The following is a 22,092-nucleotide window of genomic DNA, read 5'->3' as shown; positions in this document are numbered from 1 at the left end:
CACTGGTCTTATTATGGAACACTTACATTTTATTTATTTACTTATTATTTATTTTTATTCTATGTATATGAGTGTACTGCCTGTATGTATGTATGTGTGCCTGAGTCACGCAATGCTCATGGAGGACAAAAGAGGGCCAGATTCCCTGGAACTGGAGTTGCAGATGGTAATCGAACCTGGCTCCTCTGCCAGAGAAGCCAGTGTCCTTAATCACTGAGTCATCTCTCCAACCCCAATATAACACACTTTAAGTCTCTGTTTTGGAAGACTATAGGTCATGCATAGATCTACCAAAAACCCAAAGTAGGCCAAATTGCTAAAAAAAAATGTCCTGGGCGCATACCCATAATTTCTAATTCAGTAGTTTTGAGGTGTGGCCCAGTTGCATTTCTACCAAGTGCCCCCATACTTCTGGGTCCCTGGGACCATGAATTGAAAAGCACTGTTCTGTTGAAAGGTTGACAAGTTAGGCTATGGAATCAAAGGCAACTGCAGAAAGTTTGTGTAAATGAAGTTTTACACACACACACACACACACACACACACACACACACAGAGAAAATTCAGAGTAATACTAAAATGTTAGCAACCTATTATATCATGAAGCCAACAAAAAGATGGAAAAATTAGATTTTTAAAATAACTCTAAGGCAGAAGGGCCTTATATTTTAGATACCGATATTTTAAGAAATTTATGACAGGCAAACATTAATAAAATTAGGGCCAGTGAGATGGCTCAGTGAGTAAAGGGTGCTTGCTGCCAAGTTTGATGATCTGAGTTCCGTCCCCAGGACCCACATGGTGGAAGGGGAGAACCAACTCCCACAAGTTGTCCTCTGACCTCTACTCACATACCGTGGCATGCATGTCCCACCCACCCACCTAGTCAAAAGTAGTAAATTTTTTTAAAACAAAAAAACTAACAAAACTCAAGACAAAGGGACCAGTGACTAAACGGGGGAGATAGTGAAAAGTGGTGGGGAGACTCTATGGTACTCTTTGATCAAGTTTTAGCATGAAGATATTTCGGCACTATTTCTAAACTTGAGATGTACAGATAAGCAGAGACCTTACTGTTCTCTCTACCCCACTGTGGAATGAGAAGTAGTGTATGAAGGAGCTAAAGATTTCCCAACATTTATGTCACCTGTGACTTAAAGACAGGGCTAAGTAAATACAGACTTTGAGACTCTAGCTCATCAGTTGGCAGCTGCTGGTCAACACTAAGTGACATGCACTAAAGAACTGTACAGCCTTGTTAATGAATATCAGCAAGACTTGAGAAGGATGGTCCATGACCAGATATACACTTAGAGACTTCTTTCAGTAAAACTTCTAAAAAGTTTGCTCTTGCTTGCCTTTCTTAGCAAGCACTGTGACATTGGGAGTTTCTCAAACACAGAATGACACAAAACCACTATTGTTTCTAGATACAATAGAGAATTTATTAGGCTTCATCAGCAAGGCTCTATATTGAACTTATTAGCATAGTTCTACGAAGAATTTTTAATTATATCTGAATAGGTGCCATTAGGAACCACTAAAGTCAGATCTTTTGCCAAACTTCTGACTAGAAGTCTGAAGAAACCAAGAGGGGATATTTTGGAGGAAGGAAAAAACAGAGTTCATTTTAATATATCAGCAAAGAAAGTTTATTGCTTATAGGCTGTGTATAAAACACTGCAATGCATGTCTCCCTCCAGGGGTTCTTTTGACTTAAAATTTTGAGTATTATTATTTCATTTTATGCCAGCCACTGTGCTAGGTACAAAATGAACACTGCACTGAATCTTCACAGTCACCGTAAGAAGGAGATTATTACTAACCCTTCTTAAAGACAAGGAATCAGGATCAGAAAGGTTAAATGATTTACCCAAGGTTGGCCAGAATTCAAAACTCGTGGCTGAGCCCTAAGCAGATAGTTTTGGTCACTGGAATGTACTATGCTTTCTGTAGCCCATGAATGGCTGACATCATCTGGGCTGGCAATTTGGAGCTGTACTTTGGACAACATGAAAATAGGAAGTCAGAGAATATGTAACTATTTCAATGTTAAACACAGGGACAGAAGTGTAAGGTAAAATGGAAAAAAGTTAATGCTCTTCTACTTGAAAGAAAAGCAAGGTGAGTTCTCTAAGGTCGGAGCGGCACACAAGCCACAGCCCAGCTCTCAAGCCCAGCTGGCTAACCTTCCTAACACTTCTTCCACCATCAATTTCAGAGTTCCCAGTTTCCCTTTTAGGATTTTGTGCACACTCAGCGGGACTCAACAACTGCTGATGGAATTCTGAGGGCAGAAGTGGGCTGTTCTGTTGTCACCACCTGCTGTCCTCACCCTCTTGTGAGCATCCTCATGGTGTCACAGGGGTGGAGGGGTGGCTGGTGGTGGCAGGCTTCGAGTTCACTGTTCTAAGTAATATTGTTCTAAGTAAGCAGCAGCCCAGCCACACTCTGAGGCCTTTTATCTGGTTCTCAGACTTGTAGTTTTGTTTTCCTAGCTGAAGAAGACGACTCCATCACTACAGAACTGAATATACAGCTATGCTCACCTGTAATACCCTGTCATGGTGATTGCCACACAGTAAGACATTGGATATAGCTCTGTGGATAAACATTTTCCCAGGATGAAGCAGGGAGGGAAAAAATGGACTTTCTTAGCTTTCAGGCTTTTTTGTTGTGTTTGTTCTGTTCTGTTTTTTGGCTATCTAGCTTCAAACTCATGATCTTCTTGCACAAGTTCTGGGCTTTCTTAACTTCCTATTTTAACTTTTTCTTTCCTGGAGAGTCCATCCTTGGAAGAAAGAAGGTAACTTGCTATTCAAAGCCTACTCATTTCCTCCGTGCTAGTAAGCTTTCTATCACTGTAACCATATAACAGAGATAATTAACTTATACAGAGAAGAGATTTATTTTGGCTCCTGGTTATAGTGGTTCCAATCCATGACAAGATGGCCCAGGGGTTTCAATTTCTAGGTGGGGAGTGATAGAGAAAAGTGCACCTCTTGGCTAGAAGGCAAATGAGGAAGGTGTGTGGTCCCACAATCCTCATCTAGGCATCCATCCAAGGATCCATAAACCTCCTACTAGCCCCACTTCCTAAAGATTCCACCCCCTCCCAATAGTGCCACTCTAGTAACTAAGTCTGCCTTTGGTCATAGACCTTTCAAGACTTCAACATCCAAACTACAGCAGCCTTCTTGATAGAACAACAGTATTTCAAAAAGTTATCATCAGTATTATTTTAATGTGGAAATTTTTAGTTTCATCAAAAGAGACTGGGATTGCCATTTACTGTTCCATTAAGGGGATATTCCATTAGGGGAGGTGAGCCCATATTCTTTACATCCAATTTAAGACACTGAGATGCTATAAGCCATTCTGTCACAATTAAAACCTCATACCTAAACTACCTAATAGGTCACTTAAGCATCAAGGAAAGTCTGGTGACAGGACCGCTCCCCATCCGAGTTTCTGGAGCCCAGGAGGACAGTGCCCCAACCACAGCTGAACACAGTAGAGAGCTGGCCTTGAGTGTTGGTTCAGCTTCAGAGCAGTGCTTCAAACTGCTCAATAGGAAGAAGAGAAACAATAACTTCTTCAAATAAAAGAAGTCATTTATGAAGACTGAGAAAGAGACCTATTGAACCTATCAAAGCAATTAGTCATATAAACAAACGAGAATAATATGAATCGTAGGTTAGAGAGTCAAGCCTGGCAGAAACATAAGAAATATCTTCTATGTATTTAATGTAAGTCAAACTTCAGTGAATAGTAAGAGTTATTTTTTAATGTGAGAACTCTTTACTGAGAGGACATGCTTCCTGCCAAGGCAGACGGCTTTTCCTATTGTAGCCATCTTTGAATTTATGGAGGCGGTACTCAAAGAGACCACAGAAAAACATCCAAACCTCTTCCTAGCAGAGAATGCATCTCAGGATTCTGTACCTCGCCCCCATGTCCAGTATGGTGAAAGGCCCACAGGAGGCACTAAATTCATAATATGTAAGAAATAATGTGATAATCCACACTTGAAATTATTGGTACCAATTCAGTTCAGGGGGTGTTTCACCTTGAGAACCCAGATGATAACAGCACAGAAGGAAAACTGCCTTCTTCCACACAAACAGAAAGCAGAGGTAGCCGGTGAACAGCTCAGCACCTGAAAACTGGCTGTGGGGAGCATTCTTTGAATACGAATTAGGAGTGGGTAATGGCAGCATATTTATGAGGTCTCTTGCCGGGTCCTTTCCTCCTGTGAATGCTGTATAATTCATTGCGTGCGCCCTGACCCCAGTGCGCTCCTGTTCTGACAAATCATACTTGATTAAGACAAATCTTTATTAGTTAGCTAGTCAACTTCCCCATTTATCACTGGCAAACCCCATTCTCCTCTTCAGGTGCAGGAAAAGTGACTGAAATCTTCACAAACAACAAAAAAACCACCTCAAACAGCTAAATAAAAATAAAATATTTTTCACAGACATGACAAAATCAGAAGTCTCAGAGTCTTAAGATGATTAAGCAAAGTATTTAATAAGTATACATTCTACCCAATGAAAGACTCAAACTCATTACACAATTCACCCAAACTGAGGCACTGTTAAGGTAATATATTTAAGGACTTTTGTCTCCTACACAACTTATTTTGAAAGCAAGTGTCATGTTTTAAAAAACTGTATTATAAAGCTGGAGGCTCAAAGTACTTAAATACTAATAAAAACGAAGACTTCTTAGTATACAGAATGCCCATGGCCCCCACCAAAAGAACAGCAAAAAAATCTTTAAAAAGTAGAACTGAATAAGTCAGAATGAATTCAAAATTATTCTTGATCCTTTAGTACCATAGGAGAACGAATCTATTTTGAACTGACTGCTATGCTTTCATGAACTTCAGTGTTGGTTTACCCTAAGGATGATCTGATGTATTTATAATAGTTGATTCTCACTTGGGAGTCCAGCGGTACCAGAACTGTTCTCAGAAACCCGACAATGCAGCCATCAGTAACAAAGCGGCACGCCATGCTCTGAGCCTGCGACTGAACATGGTGACAGCATCCTCCCGACAAGTTCCAGAGCTGCTCTGGCTTTGTGGAGGCAGACTCGGCACAAGCTGCAGCCTTTCGTTCCTCAGCAAGAGAAGAAACAGAGCGAGACAGAAAGAATATGAAAACGGCTCACATCGGATTTTCATCTCTCAAATTTTTACTCCTGTGCCCCGTTCCGATGAAAGAGAAACATCTTTTTTGACTTTTCGTAATGTTACCAAATCAGTCCAGATGTGCGATGTATATGTAATCACAAGAATGCCTTCAAAAACAATGTGGAGATGTGTAAATATTTAATAAAATATTCCAATGTGAGATCCTATACATTCTGCACTGATGATAAACAAACCTATCTATAAACTATGGTGAAGCCCATTTTTACTCTTGATAACATTAATGCAAGGCCAGTTAACACTATATGATATGCATATCATATCCTACCTTACTGATGTCCTCAAGTAGTAAATGGAAAGAAACATTCAAAAATATTTTGCACGTTGTGGCTGTTTTTTATTTGTCTAAACTTCCCATTTAGAAAATGTGGATACATCTTGAGAAATGAGGTCAGGGCTTGGTATGAGAGACTTCAAAAGAACACCTAGTGCAGTGAGAAACAGTGTGTTGATGATTTTATAAGCAGATTGGCTCTGATTATATCTATGGATTCAGAAGAGATCACGTCTGAACAATCCCTCCCCACTCTACAGGTCTTTCATCACGATCTTAAAGAGCTGAACAACTATTGCAAAAGTGAAAATTGCCATGGTTTGTTGACAAACTTTTATTTTATTTGGAGGGTGGGCTAGAGAGTTAACTACTTTACAATATGCCCACAAAGCCAAAAGTTTTGAAGTCACTTTTATTATCAGAATTAGGATTCTCTACCCAATTTTTTTCTCAGAAGCACTGATGAGATGAATTCTTGCAGAAAGGGAAAGGGTAAACTATGCCTGGGGAAGCAAACTTTAGGTCATAAGCAAGATTAGAATCCAAGTCAATAAAACATTCCTGAGCGCCAGCTATGTGGCAGGCACTATGAAGACTTCAAGAGGACAAAGCTTGGTCCCAGCATCCAATAGCTCTCACCCAATGGAGTAGAGGGACATGAAAACTACCATTAAAGTGAGGCTGAAACATGTTACAAGAGCTAAATATAAGATTGTGTCAAATATGTTGGATCAGCTAACATAAAAACATGGTATTCCCCATCAACCTGATTTTTGTCATAGTCTTCAGGATCTGCATTTCCCAACTCCCTCCTCAGGCATGTTGCTTCCACGCTATCCTAACCTGCCTGACAGTGACATTGACATCTTTTGATAGAATTTAAGATCTCCATGTCTACTGGCAACCTCTGGCTGATCCTCTTCCACACTCCTCACATTCCTCTTACAAGACAAAATAAGGACCCGCGGAACCAATGCTTTGTAATTGTTTCTTATTGGTGTGCAACCAAGAAAATATGACAGGTATTTGGATAATTTAAAAGAAAGGCTCTATTTCGAGCAAAATTTAAAGGTACAAATACTGGAAGTCACTGGGTCTTACTGATATGTAGCTATCAAGTGGTACATGTGTCAGAGTGGACAAAGGTAAGCTAGTTCCCTCTCTGGTTGCGATGTTAATCCTGGTCAACCTGATGAGATTTAGAATCACCATGGAAACAAAATTCTGGTTGTATCTGTGAGGCAGTGTCTAGATTAGCTGGAATGAGATGGGAAGACCCACACTAAATGTGCAGCACCCACAGGCTGGGTTCTTGGACTGAATAAAAAGGAGAAAGGGGGCAAGCAGCAGCTTTATCATGCTCTGCTTCCTGACGGATGTCGTATGACCAGGTGCTTCTGGGTCCTGCTACCATGACTTCCCTGATCTGATGGACTGCACTCTCGAACTGTAAGACAAAACAAACCTTTCCTGAGTCCACTCCTTATCCCTGGCTACATCCTGGCATCAAGTAAGCAATTGTGACCTGTGTTCTTTTCTACATAACACTTGGTATACAATCTACCACACACTTCCCAGGTGAATGGGTGAACAAATGAATGGTAGAAGAAAGATGAAGAGGAAAAAAGAATATAAAGTAGAAAAGGGAGACAATATTAAATGCTTTCCTGGCTAAAGGGTGAAGGAGGTAAAGAGAATTCTAAAATTGGGAGGAATTTAGGAGTTATATACTTCAGGATTGGAAGAGCTCATCTAAAGAAAAGTGATTTTTTTTCAAACTGGGGCTTATCAAGCAGAGCTTGGATTAGAATCTAGGGCTCTGAATGCCTCATTTTATAGCCTGTGTAGCAATAATACACAAGCAGGAAGTTCAAGACTGTTCAAGTTAGTGGGGATTATTTCTTATTAGTCCATGAATGGCCCTGCGGCATGGCTCCTTAAAATAGCCACACCACTTCAGCAACTATGGGTAAAATCCAGAGAGGTCAGTTTCTACTACAGAGAACCTACGCAGCCTTGGCCTAAACTCATCCTTTTAATGCTGCCATCCGAAACTAGCCAGAAATACCAAATACGTGCCCATGTGTGCCCTACAATGAGTAACTTGGTTAAAACAGGTGGCAGAGCGGAAGAGGAATGTGCTTTTCTTCACAGTTCACTTATTTACGATCTCACTGAGCTCTGGGAAAAGAATTTAAGCAGAGTGTATACTTAGCTATGGCAAACTGATTCTTCATTCATTCAGCAAATACTTAGTGAATGCCTATTACAAGCAGACATGGGAATATACACCAAATATGACATCAGATGATCACCAGGACCTATGAGGCAAACAATGTTTTTTTAAAAGTGGAAGTGAAAAAAATTTATTGAATACCTTGAGGTTATTTTCTCACGTATGCATTTTTAAAAAATTGTATTTATTATTTTTATTTTATGTGTATACGTGTATTGCCTGCATGTAGGTAAGTGCACCTATGTCGTGCAATGCTCGCGGAGGTCAGAAGAGGCTGTTGGATCCCCAGGGACTGGAGTTACGGACAGTTGTTAGCTGCCATGTGGGTGCTGGGATTCGAACCCAGGTCTTCTGCAAGAACAACCAGTGTTTTTAACCGCTGAGTCATCTCTCCAGCCCCACGTATGCATTTTTTAACAGAACAGGTTCATGGGAGTGTTTTCAACATATATATTCCTAGAAAGTAGAACAAATATCTTGTAGTGTTGCATTGCTGTGTCTAAATAAGATGGAAACAAAACTATTCCTTAGCACAATATAATTTTGCCATTGTGTTTAAGGTGATAAGCTAGTATAATCTGATATTCTATTGTAAACACTCAGAAGAGAAACCCAATTCTTCTGCAAATTTTCAGAATGTGTTAAAATTGATGTCAATGTCTCAGTAATTTCGCAGTTTAAAAAACAGTTAGAAATGTAATGACTACACTACACTTGATTAAAGCATTTACAGCTCTAATCAAAAACTGACAGCAAGATCAAAGATGTTAACTTAAATCTCTCCTCTAATTATGTTTAAAATGCCACACCTCAGGCCTGTCTCTCCTCTTCTTTTTCAAACCAAATTCTGCTTAAGAAAGATCTAACACTTCTTAACAGTTCATTATCCAATAAAACTATTCAAAGCTTAAAAGCAATCTACACAATTAGTCAGGACCTCAGGGAGTCCACCGGTAGTCTTTATTACAGGACTTCATATTAAAACACCTTAATTATATTTGTCAAATGGATTTCATTAAAACCCATCGTCACTTTAATTTTCATATTTTGACAGTGCTGGCATAGGCATCATTACCACCTGCCAGGCTAGGAACTACAACAAAATTGTCAAATTCCTTCAAACCCTAAGCAGTCTCTTTTGTACCTGATAGTTTTCCCTGTGTGGGGGAAGCAATAGCAATTGGGGAGATTAAAATTTCCTTACCTAAATTTGACTCAGAATATATACATTGTGTGTGTGTGTGTGTGTGTGTGTGTGTGTGTGTGTGTGTGTGTATGTCTTTCTTGCAGGTGCAGGGAAAACAAACTGCATCCATGCCGGGTTACCAGGTGTGTTTTGCAGAGAGGAGGATGCACACACTTTGCCGTGCATCTGAATAGCAAAGCCGAGACATCAAACAGAATGTGCTATGATTCAATCACATCACAACCATCAGGACTTGAAAGCCGGGACAGTTTTTTTCTTTTCTTACCTCCTATTCATTATGCTGCCATATTTCATAAAATATACGGTGTTTCTGGCCATTCACTTGAGACTCGATTGTATTTTCATTTGCCACTGCGACTTACACTATTGAAATAGCAAATGGAAAAAAAGTGCACGCATCCTTTTCTTTCTAGCTGTGCGATGTTCAGTGTCAACAGTGATGCGATGTTTACAAGCATCTTCCTAATTCAGCTAGTTATGCAACTTCAGGAAAATGGAGGTGTGCAGATGAATAACCAAGGCACGTCTGTCTCCAGATTTGCTAAGTCTCTGGTAGCATATGTAATACAGAAAGACAATTTCACAATAATCTGCCTTTCAAAAATTCTATTTTTTTTCAACTCTCAGAGATAGAACAAGCATAGCAAAAAAAAAAAAAAAAGATTTTTTTTTAAAAACCTAACAGACTCATAAGACATAACAAAGGAGAAGGGTTTCTGGCTTATGTCTAACACACTTCAGGGCCTTGTATGATGGTCTCAAGAGTAATAATCACCTTGCTTTTATGAATACTTTAAGTCACAGTAAATGGTCTTGGATTATTTTGAGTGGAGCTGGAATTTTTAAAGATTTACTTATAAAATCAGAAGACATTCAAAAATCATGAATGATCACTGACTTACATGTCTCAATATTTAATATAACAAAGGTAGGAAACATGCTCAGAGAATTACGTGTAGGGAAAATGCATTTAAATACAGTCCGAATGTTACTGCTGCCTAGAAGCCTTTCAGGATCAACTTTGATGGCAATGTTTCTCTCTCCTTTGGATTCAGATCAATTCATTATCTCTACCACTCTATCTACTATCCCCGGGCTTGGTATTTTCTTCTTCCTTCTATACCCAGAGCCTAGCAGAGTGCCTAGTCCTGTTTGCACAAGGCCTGAATATAAAGAATGACTGACTGGGCTCCTGGCTGTGTTTCCTATTAGACTAATGGCTTCTCTATAGCTTCATCTGATGTAAATGTGTGTATATATATATATATATATATATATACACGTTTATGAATGTGTATGCATATGTGCAGATATATTAAATTACATGGATGTAAAATTTTGAAAAGAACCAAAATCTATAAGTTAAAAACATAAGAATCATTAATTCCTTTTAAAACATTTTATTAAATGTTACCATAACCTATTTGTTATTTGTGAGACTGTGTGTGTGTGCAGTATATATGTATGCATGTTTTCATGCGCTTACATGAGCATGCATGTGTAGGCTAATGCTGATGATAGGTGTCTTTGTCTATTTGCTTTCCACCTTATGTTTTTGAGACAGAGTCTCTCACTGAACCTGGGGCTCACCAACTGGCTAGGCTGGGTGCCTGCCTCATAAGCTCCAGGGCTCTTCCTGTCTCTATCTCTCACGTACTGTGATACAGATATACACTGTTGTGCCCAGCTTTTATATGGGTGCTGGAGTTCTAAATTCAGGTCCTCAAGCTTGTGTGGCAAGCACTTTACTGAGTAAGTTATCTCCCTAGCCCCAATAAATGCTCCTACAACCTTGAAACACAAATCCTTCACATTTGTCCCACCTTTCCTTGGTTGGCCCTTGAGCAACTCTGCCTTGGATGGTTGATAACTGATGGAAGGGATGGAGTGGACACATGGTAGCAACACAACTTAGACCCTTTATAGGAAGATCTTCAGCAGCCAGAAAGAACATTCCACTGCAACAAGTCAATAATTTATTTGAAGCCATTACTTTAATAATTACAGAACACATAAATTTTCCTCATTGGGGAAAAAATTGGAACTGTTTTAGAAATGTTCCTAGAGGGACACTTAAAACATGAGGCCAAATGCAGTTTATATTCTAGAAGATCTGAAGTTTCTTGATATAAATAGAGGCCTACAGAAACCCCTGGCACAAAAGGCACGAGCACATACAAGTTTATGAATAGTGCATTCGTTATAGTTTCCATGCAATGCATGTTAACTTGGTGCTCAGAGCCTAGTTGGGGCTATGTTGAGAATCTTTCTGCATTAACCGCATAATACATTAAATTACACTTGGTGGCACCCTGGTGTGAAGACCAGGCACAAGGTTAGCACACTTCCTCTCTTTGTTGCCCATTTGTGTGCAAGAGCAGGAGTTGATTGAACACTCAATGTGGTGTATACAACACGGGGCCAAATGTACTTTGTGAAAGTAAGCACTTTGGCAACATTAAAAAATACATCTGGAAGTTTGGCTAATCTAGTGCCCTTACTGAAAACGGTTAACTAAATGGAAGAGTGTCTGGAGGGGACAGAGGGGCTGGAAGTGACAGATACAGAAGACCACTGGAAAGACATTCTGCAAGAGGGGCTTGGTAGTAAGTCTGGGATCCTTATCATTTCTGGGAATTTCTTTTGAGTGTGGGGGACATGCTCTTGTGTTAAGTGTGTATAGGTGCACGTGTTTGTACATGGGAAGTCTAGAGGTTGCCCTCACGTGCCATTCCTCATGGGTTGTCCACCTCATTTTTTGAGACAAGGTCTCTCACTGGCTCAGAGCCTGCCAAGAAGGCTGGGTTGGATGGCCAGTGAGCACTAGGGACCTGCCTGTCTCAGTGAAGCCACCCACTACCTGCCAAGCTGGCATCACAAGTGCACACCACAATTGGCTTTATTTTAATGTATTTTTGTTTACTCATTGAGAATTTCATACATGTATACAATATATTTTGGTCCTATCCATCCACCCTCCCCCCAACTCTTTCCTGACCACCCCAGCACACATGTGCCCCTTCAAAATTCATGTCTTCCTATTTCTTTTTAAATAACCCACTAAGTCCAGTCAGTGCTACCTATATGCACACAAGTGTGTGGACATCCACTGAAGCATGGGCAATCTACCAGGGGTCATATCCCTAAAGAAAACTGACTCTCCCTACTACAACAGCCTTCAAATACCAATAGTTCTTCAGCTAAGGATTCATGATCCCTAAGGCCCATGACCTCTTCAGTCACAGGTTATTGGCCATGTTTACAGTACCAGGTATGAGTTCTATCATTTGGAGTGGGCCTTAAGCCCAACAATAAAGTGGTTAGTTACCCTCATAACATTCATGCCACTATTGTACCAATGGGCATATCTCACCAAGCGAGCCACTGTAGCTTAAAAGGTTCACAGTAGAGTAAGACTGCTGATGACTTTTCATCCCCACCAGCCTATATAGCACCTTTAAGCACTGTGAAAGCTAGCTAGTAGGAAAGAAACTTTCAGGCCAATACCAGCTTTATTTCTTCCTGTCCTGTGACCCAAGTGTGTAGAATCCTCAGAAATAGGGTCTGACCATCAAGTTCTGGTGAGAACAATACTAACAGTCTATAAAGTTTTATTTTTAGGGGGGAGGTCTACGGGACTCCACTGGCCAATAACTTGAAGGGAGGTATCCCATACCTGGCACTGACACCTGGCTTCTTATGTGGATTCTGGGGATCAGAACTCTGCTTCTTATGCTTTAATGGCAAGCACTTTGCTTACCATCTACCTGACCTGCTGCTGGGGATTCTGCCTTGTGTCCACACTACCTGAACCCCACTCCTGAACTCACCTTAGGAAGTTATCTGCCTTCCTGAGCTCACACTGTCATGCACATCTTCACCCAGTCCTCTGCAGTCCCTCCTAATCCCCCAGTTTTGAGCCCTGGTGGGGTCTTCAACCTTTCGGCACTGTGCAAAATAAGGAAAGTGGCTATTCTGTTTTTTCTCTTGCCAACATCAAGCTTGGTGTATTGGAGGGATGGGGTAGAAGGGTGGTAATGTGGGACATGTGGGATCACAGGAGCCTGCAGGAGGGCCAGAAGGAGAGCTGAAAAGGCGTTCGAAGTACATGATCAGAGAGAAAGCCTGAAGTGCCCAACTGACAGCTCAACGAGGCTCTCAGATGCTGCTCTTTCCACCAGAAGAGAAGCCGTGACCTCTGTGATCTCCAGACCCCTTTTCAGAATGATCACCTCAGAAAACCAGATTGCTTACCTACAATGGTCACAAGACAACAGAACAATATTTACTGCACTTTTGAAGTTATATAAACACAGTTAATCAGCATATGCCTGATTTCAATGCTAGTTAGAACTGAGTGCTATTCCTGCATACTGAGGGGTCTGAATGATAAACCAAAGTGTTTGTCAACATCTTTCTGAAGTCCAGACAGTGAGACACCAAAATGCTTCTGGACTGAGCCCTGTATTTTGCACTGACTACCTTCAGGGTTACTATTCTCTCCTACACTAAAAACTGATTTTCTTTACATAAAACAACTACCTTATTCAATAGTTGCCCAATGACAGGTCAATATTAAAATGCTTCTGCTGTGTGCTTCTGCTGGGAAATGACAACGGAGCCCTTAACACAGCACACATCTGTATCATTCAGTTACTAATAAAGGCAAACAAATCACTTACAAAGTGGGACAACCTGACCCTCTTAAATATTTATCTATAGAAGCTGGTGGGGTTTTTGTTGTTATTTGTATCTTACTTGGAGTGCCGAGAGCCTCCTTATTCACCTCCAGGCTCTGCAAAGCCTGATCCCCAAATGAGCTGGTCTGCGCATTCTCCATTAGAAGTAGGGGACAGGGGAGGGAGAGAATGGGAAAGCCATAGGCAAGGTAAGGTTTTGGTCAGATTCAAAGAGTGATTGCTATAGTTTCTGACAAACACTGGTTTCTGCCTTTTTTTTTCTTTAAACTCTCACATTTCATTCCTAAAATGGTAGAATTTTATGGTCATCTGATAAATGCTGCTGTTTTAAAAGCACCCTAGTATATTTTTAGCATTTCTGCAATATTTTTGATATTTGAACACAAAATATACAGATTTTAATATCCTGATCATGTATATGTCAGGGTGTGTGTGTGTGTGTGTGTGTGTGTGTGTGTGTGTGTATGCACGCACGTGTATTGCTAGGGGTCAAACCCCAGGGCCTTGCACATGCTAGCCAAGCACTTTACCACCCAGCTCTATCTGCTGAATTTTCAAATGAGCACTTTTAAAATAAAAACTAGGAAATATTCTCATAGTCTATGAAAATTCATTTTTGGCTAAATAATAATTTCACCTATTATTTTAACTGCAAGTAGCCCTTGGCTCATTCATTACTCTTAAAGCCCCCAGCAGAAGGTAGGAGGCAATGGTTATTCCTGACCGCCTGGTGAAGAAAAGCTGCACAAAGGGTTAGATTACTTTTCTACTGTTGGGAGTCACAGAATCATAAAATGATATTTTTGTCTCCGGGTCTATTTTTTCAGCCTTTAGAGCAGGCAACTAGCACAAGTCATTCTGGGAAAAGGTAAACTATCTGGATGCCTAAGCTGAAAGTTAATGAAGATTGCAAGTCAACACTTACTTGAAGAGCAAAAACAGCAAGTTCTAAACTAACCTTTGTTTTTGCACAAAGATTCCTATATTCCTTATCAACACAGCAGGTTTCTTACATTCCAATATTAATTCATAGGTAAGCATACTGTCGTCAGGCCTTCAGAAACTGAGTTGGCTATGAGGGTCTTAAGTTGTTCCAGGACTCTTAAATGTTAAAATGTCAGAAAGTCATATGATGCCTGTTTCATCAATGAGTTGGTCATAAAGCTTCTAAGTCTGAATTGCCAAAATAAGGAGGAGGGGGAGGGGAATACAGATATACGCAAAGACTGCCCATTTGGAAATTCTGAAAACATCACTGGTATGAAATAACTCTCAAGTTATCGTCCTCTAAGTGGGTCATCAAAAAAACAAACATCAGAAAAATCAAAGATGCCTATAAGTCTAAAAGCTCAGTATTTAAATAATATTTTGGTTTTTTTAGTCATGTCAACTTTGATTATGCATTTTATATTATCAATGAAATTTGGTAATAAGAAGGGAAAGCCTTAATTGAAATGCTTGTAAAATTCTCTTACTTGGAATTTGTGTGAGTTGATTAATTAAGAGACTTTCACAGTTTTCACATTGATTGCCTTTGTGTTTCTGAAGTTCCCGTCTGTTGCTCGTGTAAAGAGGAAATCCAGGATGTAACAAGATGTGGATTTCTCACATAAGCTTCCACTTTGATAAATCAAGTGCTTTCCCCTTTTGGACCATTTCTCCTTCACCCACTTTGTAGAAGAAAAAGGCTTTTCAATGCTGATCTTTTTGCCTCAATGTCCTAAGCTTCCCAAATGTTTCTAGAAGATAAAAATCTGTTACTGGTACAGTTTATTTATTTTAGTAAACTGTTTAAAAACAGATGTGGGAAAAACCCACTTGTTTTGTGCTAAGATGGAAGGGGACATTAATATTTCTAGTTTACATTTAGGTAGTAGAAAATCTCAAGGAAATGGGAATTTTCTGCTTACATTTGGGTGCTGTGGGCATAGCACAGTGGTGCTATGACTTTTTTTTCCTAATGATTCAGAGAAAGAAAATGGTTTGAAAAGTGGGAGCTAATCCTACCTAATAATCAAGCTGTTGCTATCGACACTATCTCAAAAAGTGTTTCATGGAATTTTATGTAACAAATTACATTTATAATGAAAATAAAATTGTTTGTTGGTATTTCTTTGATTAGCCTTTCTTCGTATTTAGGATGGTACTACACAATTGCTAAATATTTAGGGTGTTGTTATAAATTAATCTTTTAAATGTCATTAAAAAATAAACTCACGGTGGTCCCGCCTCTTCCGTGGCCCGTCCCAGGGAGGTCCACTCCGGGTGGACAGATGCTCCTCCGGGCAGTTGGGGCTGCGCTGACTCCACTCCTCGGTTCTCCCCGGCCTGCTGCGGTCACCACCATGAGCACTGGCACCTTCGTGGAGACGCAGCCGCTCAACTACCGCGGTGGGGCCTGCATGGAGCTGGTGGACGCCTCTGGGCACGGAAAAGGCATTTAAGCCGGCCACCGGCCGAGTTATAGCTACTTTCACATGTTCGGGAGAAAAGGAAGTAAGTTTGGCTGTTGAAAATGCAAAGGCTGCCTTCGAAATACGGAGTAAAAAATGTGGGATGGAACACTGCCAAGTCTTTTAGAGGCTGCCCGGATAATAAAGCAGCAGAAAGATGAAACTGCGACTGTGGAGACCATCAACAATTGGCAAGTTCCATCTTTGAGGCCCGGCTGGACATTGACACTTGCTGGCAGGCCTGGCTGCAATCCATGGCAGGTGAACACATCCAGCTTCCGGAAGGGTCCTTTGGCTACACCAGAAAAGAACCACTTGGCATGTGTGTCGAGATTGGAGCATGGAACTATCCCTTCCAGATCACCTGTTGGAAGTCAGCTCCAGCTTTGGCCTGTGGTAACGCCAGGATCTTTAAGCCTTCTCCCTTTACCACTGTGTCTGCTTTGCTCCTGGCTGAGATCTACACCCAAGCTGGTATGCCTGGGCTCTTCAATGTGGTGCAATATGGGGCTGCCACAGGCCAGTTTTTGTGTCAGCATCAAGATGTAGCCAAGGTCTCCTTTACTGGAAGTGTGCCCACTGGCATGAAGATCATGGAGATGTCAGCCAAAGGAATCAAACCGGCTACCTTGGAACTTGAGGGAAAATCCCCTCTCACCATCTTCTCAGATTGTAATATGGAGAATGGTGGGAAGGGAGTACTGATGGCCAACTTCCTCACACAAGGCCAGGTTTGCTGTAATGGCACAAGAGTGTTTGTGCAAAAGGAAATTATTGATAAATTTACAAAAGAAGTTGTGAAGCAGACTCAAAAGATAAAACTTGGAGACCCCCTCCTGGAAGATACAAGGATAGGTCAGCTCATCAAACACCCACATCTGGAGAGAGTCCTTGGGTTCGTTAAATTGGCAAAGGAGCAGGGTGCTAGTGTGCTATGTGGTAGAGATCTATGTATGTACCCAAGGGTCCCAAATTAAAAGAAGGATATTACATGACACCTTGCATTTTAACTAATTGCAGAGATGACATGACCTGTGTGAGAGAGATCTTTGGGCCAGTTATGTCCATTTTATCATTTGACACTGAAGCCGAGGTTCTGGAGCGGGTCAACGATACCATTTTTGGACTAGCAGCTGGTGTCTTTACCAGGGACATCCAGCGGGCTCACAGGGTGGCAGCCAAGCTTCAGGCTGGAACCTGCTACATTAACAACTATAATGTCTTCCCAGTGGAGTTGCCTTTTGGTGGACATAAGAAGTCAGGATTTGGCAGAGAGAATGGCCAGGTGACGACTGAGTATTATTCACAGCTAAAGACAGTGTGCATGGAGATGGGCAACGTGGAATCTGGTTTTTGAAAGCCTGAAGTGGAGCCTGTACGTGTGGCCAGGCTGTGGAATGAGTGGGCTGTCTTGATGGTGACTGGGTAGCATCTGAAATCCATGCTTTGGGCTATTCAGGATGAGGGAATGGTCAGGGTTGTCCTCCATCTTGGAGTCACCTTCCTAACTGAAAATATGCGCAAGTGCCTTTCAGACACCAGCCAAGGAAGTGGTGCTGTTCTAAGCAGGTTTCTTTTAAGCACCAGCAGCACACTGACCAAAGAACAGGCAGGCCAGGATTGTGCTTCTATGCATTTGAGCCACTAACAATGTTAATTTTCTAGCTTGCTTTAAAGAGCTTGTTCCTTTGAAGGTTCCTGATAGAATCAAAAGAGATGCCTTTTGTTCACTGACAATTTTTGAAAATTTCTTAAAGCTTTTAGTTGGAGACAGAAAAATTCTAATTACTTGTGGAAAACATGTATGTGATTCATTGACATTTTTAAAGCAGTATTCTTTTGGGCCATTGAGATAGCTCAGTGGGTAAAGACACTTGCTATGCAAGCCTGACGACCTAAGTTTGATTCCGAGAACCCACATAAAGGTGGTGCATACTCCATCCCCGTATCATACATACATACAATAATAATAAAATTCTGAACCCCCCCCCAAAAAAAAACCATTACATACCTTCTACTTTGTTTGTTTAAGAATTTTCCCCTTATGCCAAGACAGGATACTTCTCTCTTCTTTTGAACATTTCAGCATATTTGTCCAGCATTATTTTTTCATTCTCTTTTATCCCTGGGGCTCTCAATGTTTAAATAGCTCCCTCCCACATAAAGCTTTGCACTGATATCGATCAGCCCAGGCTAGAAGTTACTATGAGGCATTTTCAATAATCAGGCCAGCTGTTCAGAGAGCTTCTTGACTAAAACCCTTAGGTAAACAGCATAATGTACGGAGAATGCTCTGCCAGTACCCAGACCTCAGCAAAGAAGGATTGCTACTAATGCTTTGCCAAACAAAGACTAATTCTGACTTTAACAATGAAGGCTACAGGGTAACTCAAATAAATCCCATCTTTGATTCCCATGTGCAGAAGCTATGAAGGGTCCCCCCAAACATGCTTGTGCATCTGATTAATTCCAAAGTATTACATGTAAAGTATACCATTTTACACAGCTCTCCAAGCCAACTGTATGCAAGGCAGTTTCCTAGTACTACCATTTTACTCCTCAGCCCCCACAGTGTGATTTAAGTCTGTTTACTTAGCTCTTTAAGGGAAATTTTATTATTTGCCTTATGTAATATGCAACACATAGCAGGGAAATAAAGGTGCACGTAGTACACTTACAATTTTACTGTACTTTTTAATTTCGTCTCTCCTTAAGAATCAGATGCTAAAAATGAAAGAGACTTTTACATAACAGTCCTAATTATGACTTCCTGCTGTTAGGCAGCAAGGAAGTCTAGAAAGACGCGCCAAAAAACCCGACTCAACATTTAAAGATAAAGGAAAACTAGCACTGGGTCTCCTTGAAGAGCAACTCATAATATTCACACGCTTCAGGTGGAGAATAATAAGCCATATGAAAGTAAACAGCGTTCCAAAACCGATGAGTCTCCAGTCCCAGATTGCTTTGCTTTTAGAGAAAGAAAATAAAACCAAATAGAAGTAGGCATAAACAATTTCTAAGGTTCCCAACGAAGTGTTTGGAAAGGCTTTCAGGTCATTTTTAACATTAAACACATCCTTCTGGTGAAGGCTCTTCTGTGATATGTGAAAGGTGACAGAGACCTTCAGGTCCCGGAAGAACAGACCAACCTTCTGACTTCTGAAAAATTAAGAAAGTTCAAATGTTTCCTTTGGTTTATGACTTACCCCAAATTCCATATCCATGAAAGTAAATCTGAGTGACTTTTGCTTTTCTTCCTTTTATGAGACAGAGACTTGCATTTTACTCAGCCCAGGCTGGTCTCGAACTCAGTAATCTCCTGTCTCATGCAGCCTTTACTTTATTTCTTTGATTGGTTTATTTTGCTTTGTAATGGGCTGCTTGTTTTTCCCTTACTTTGAGAGAGAAAAGAATTGATCTCTGGTATTCAGTTCATATTAAATCCTGTGGCAACGCACCAAAGACGGTCTATCATGAAGTCAATAATCTATTTGAACAGATAGGATGACTTCAACCTATTTCCAACACCCCGCCCCCCACCGAGGCAGAAGGAAATAAATAAGCAATTCCAACAGGTACTGATATTAATTGCTATTATGTGTCCTTATATAAATTTCTGCCATTGAAGAAATCATACATCTGAGTGAGTTAGCTCAAGATCATAAAGCACCATCATACTGAAGAGATACCTGTAGTGACAGCTGTCTATCCGGCAAATCTTCCTTTACCGTGCTGCCTCTTCCTCATCTTCACCTGAGACTTCTGCAACTGGATGGCTATCCATAACCTTACCACATATTTCTTCTCTACATTCTCCAGATTTTCTCTGAGTGCTTCATTCACTCAATGTTTTTTAGATATCATCCCCATTTCTATGCTTAATCCATTAACCTATTTCAAGTTTTATTCCCTATTTCCTATTCCACGCTGGATACTTCACCCAGGTGGTCTTGGTAGTTCCCTTAAATCCAGGAGGCATCAGAGAGCTTCATGTGAGGCGCCTCTTCCCATCAGGTAGGCCCATCAAGGGGTGTCTTGGGTGGACATATATCAATTCGTCAACTGATATATCAATTGATATAGATTCATTTTGAATGACTGAATCAATATCAATTCATTCTGCATCTTCCTTTATTTTGTTTCTCACTGTGAACCAGTCTTCAGGTATTTCCAAATGTGCCTTTTAAATAAGCTCTGACACACATAACAGTGGGAAAGCTGCTAACTGGCCTCCCTGTCTTCACTGTCTCTAACTGTGGACACATCTTGGTCACAATCCCTAGAACACCACCCCGGCCATGTTTACCAAGAACTGACCCGTAAGCTTTCATTTAGAAGCTTAAGAATATTCTTACAACTTTTCAGACTTTTCCTCTAATTTTCTTTAGCATACACTTTAGACTCCAGTCCAAGATTTCTCAACCTTTGTGCCTACAGATGTTTTGGGGTGAGATGTTCTTTGTTTGGGTAGAAGGGTCTGTCTTGTACATAGACGCATCGTTTGCATCATTCCTGGGCCCTAAGAGCCAGATGCTAACAGCAAGTCCTCTCTGCTAGATGTGACAACCAATATGTATTCAGATACTTGACACCTTTGTCAGATATCAGGTGGCTGAAATTACATGCATTCATGTTTGTGTCTTCTACTGGTTCCATTGATCTACATGTCTGTTTTTTTGTGCTACTGTTTTTATGACTACTGTTCTGGTATGGTAATCCCCCCAACATTGCTCTTTTTGCTCAAGATTGTTTTGGCTATCCGGGGTCTTTTGTGATTCCATATGAATTTTAGGATTTTTTTTCTTTTTTATTAATTCTGTGAAGAATGCCATGGGGATTTTGATTGGCATTGTACTGAATCTGTAAATTATTTTTGGTACAGTGCTCATTTTCATAATATTAATTCTACCAATGGGAAGTCTTTCCATCTCTTTGTGTCTTCTTCAGTCTCTTTCTTCAAAAATTTAATATTTTCATTGTAGAGCTCTTTAATATCTTTAGTTAGGTTGATTTCTAGATTTTTTTTTTCTTTTGAGGGTACTATGAATGGGAAGGATTCCATGAATGCTTTCTCTGTTTGTTATTGGCATATAGAAAGGCTACAACCATATGTCCCCAGGGGAGGATGGTCAGCCCTGCATGAGAACTTATCTAGTAATATTGAACTTAGCTATCTCTGAGCTGCTCTATGACCATGTGGCTCTCTGTCTGAATATCACTAACAGTTCACCCATTCATAATTCTGCTTGCTGTCCGTGTTCAACTAAAATGTTAGATATGCTGTGGATTTGTCCACATTTGTCACAAAACGACTCTCTCCTCTCCTCTGCCCTCTCCTCCCATTTCCTCCCCGGGGCCTCATGCATGCTAGGCAAATACTGAACTTCATCTATAGTCCCAAAACATTTTTTCTTAAGCATTCTTTCCTGTTTCAATAAGATCATATGCATCTAAGTGCAAGTTGCTTGAAAGCTGTCTTTTTCTCCGCTTTCTTTAACAAAATGATTTGCCTTTAAACATTTTTTATTTATGTGTATATGTGTTTGTTTCTGTGTCTGCCATATGTGTGCAGTTGCCTATGGAGGCCAGAAGTGGGCCCACTGGATTCCTTGGAGCTAGAGTTACAAATGGTTGTGGGCCACCTGGTGTGGGTACTGGGAACCAAACTCAGGTCCTCTGGAAAAGCAGCAGGTACTCTTAATTTATGAGTCTGGGTACTGCATTATTTATTCCTGCAAAGTGATTACCCTGGTCATATTCCGAAGGCAGGTACCTCCAGCTCCAAATTTCTAACCTTTGCAGTTATATATAAATGACCAGCAGTCAGCAACTGGCATGTGCCCTTAAGCGACTCCTGGACTTAGCATCCCTAGTGTTGATGCTTCTTTGTGCCCATCTGAAAGAATAAGGAAGGCCAGAACAAACTGTGACTGTGCAATCTAGGGTTCAGCCTCATAAACAAGCAGTCAGACTGAGAGGGAGGCAGCAGGCAGGGATTGAGTTG

General features: G+C 40.7%; 1 protein-coding gene and 1 pseudogene across 4 annotated transcripts in view; one reads left to right on the top strand and one right to left on the bottom strand.

The window, feature by feature from the left end:
- Vti1a (vesicle transport through interaction with t-SNAREs 1A) overlaps positions 1-22,092 on the bottom strand; it is a 368,172-nt gene that overhangs the window by 158,633 nt on the left and 187,447 nt on the right. The window lies entirely within an intron of this gene.
- Positions 15,887-17,445, top strand: LOC103731769 (annotated as a pseudogene).

This window comes from Nannospalax galili, unplaced genomic scaffold, assembly GCF_000622305.1.
Source record: "Nannospalax galili isolate Female #2095 unplaced genomic scaffold, S.galili_v1.0 scaffold974, whole genome shotgun sequence".
Lineage (NCBI taxonomy): Eukaryota > Metazoa > Chordata > Mammalia > Rodentia > Spalacidae > Nannospalax > Nannospalax galili.
This window is presented reverse-complemented; position numbering and strand designations above follow the sequence as displayed.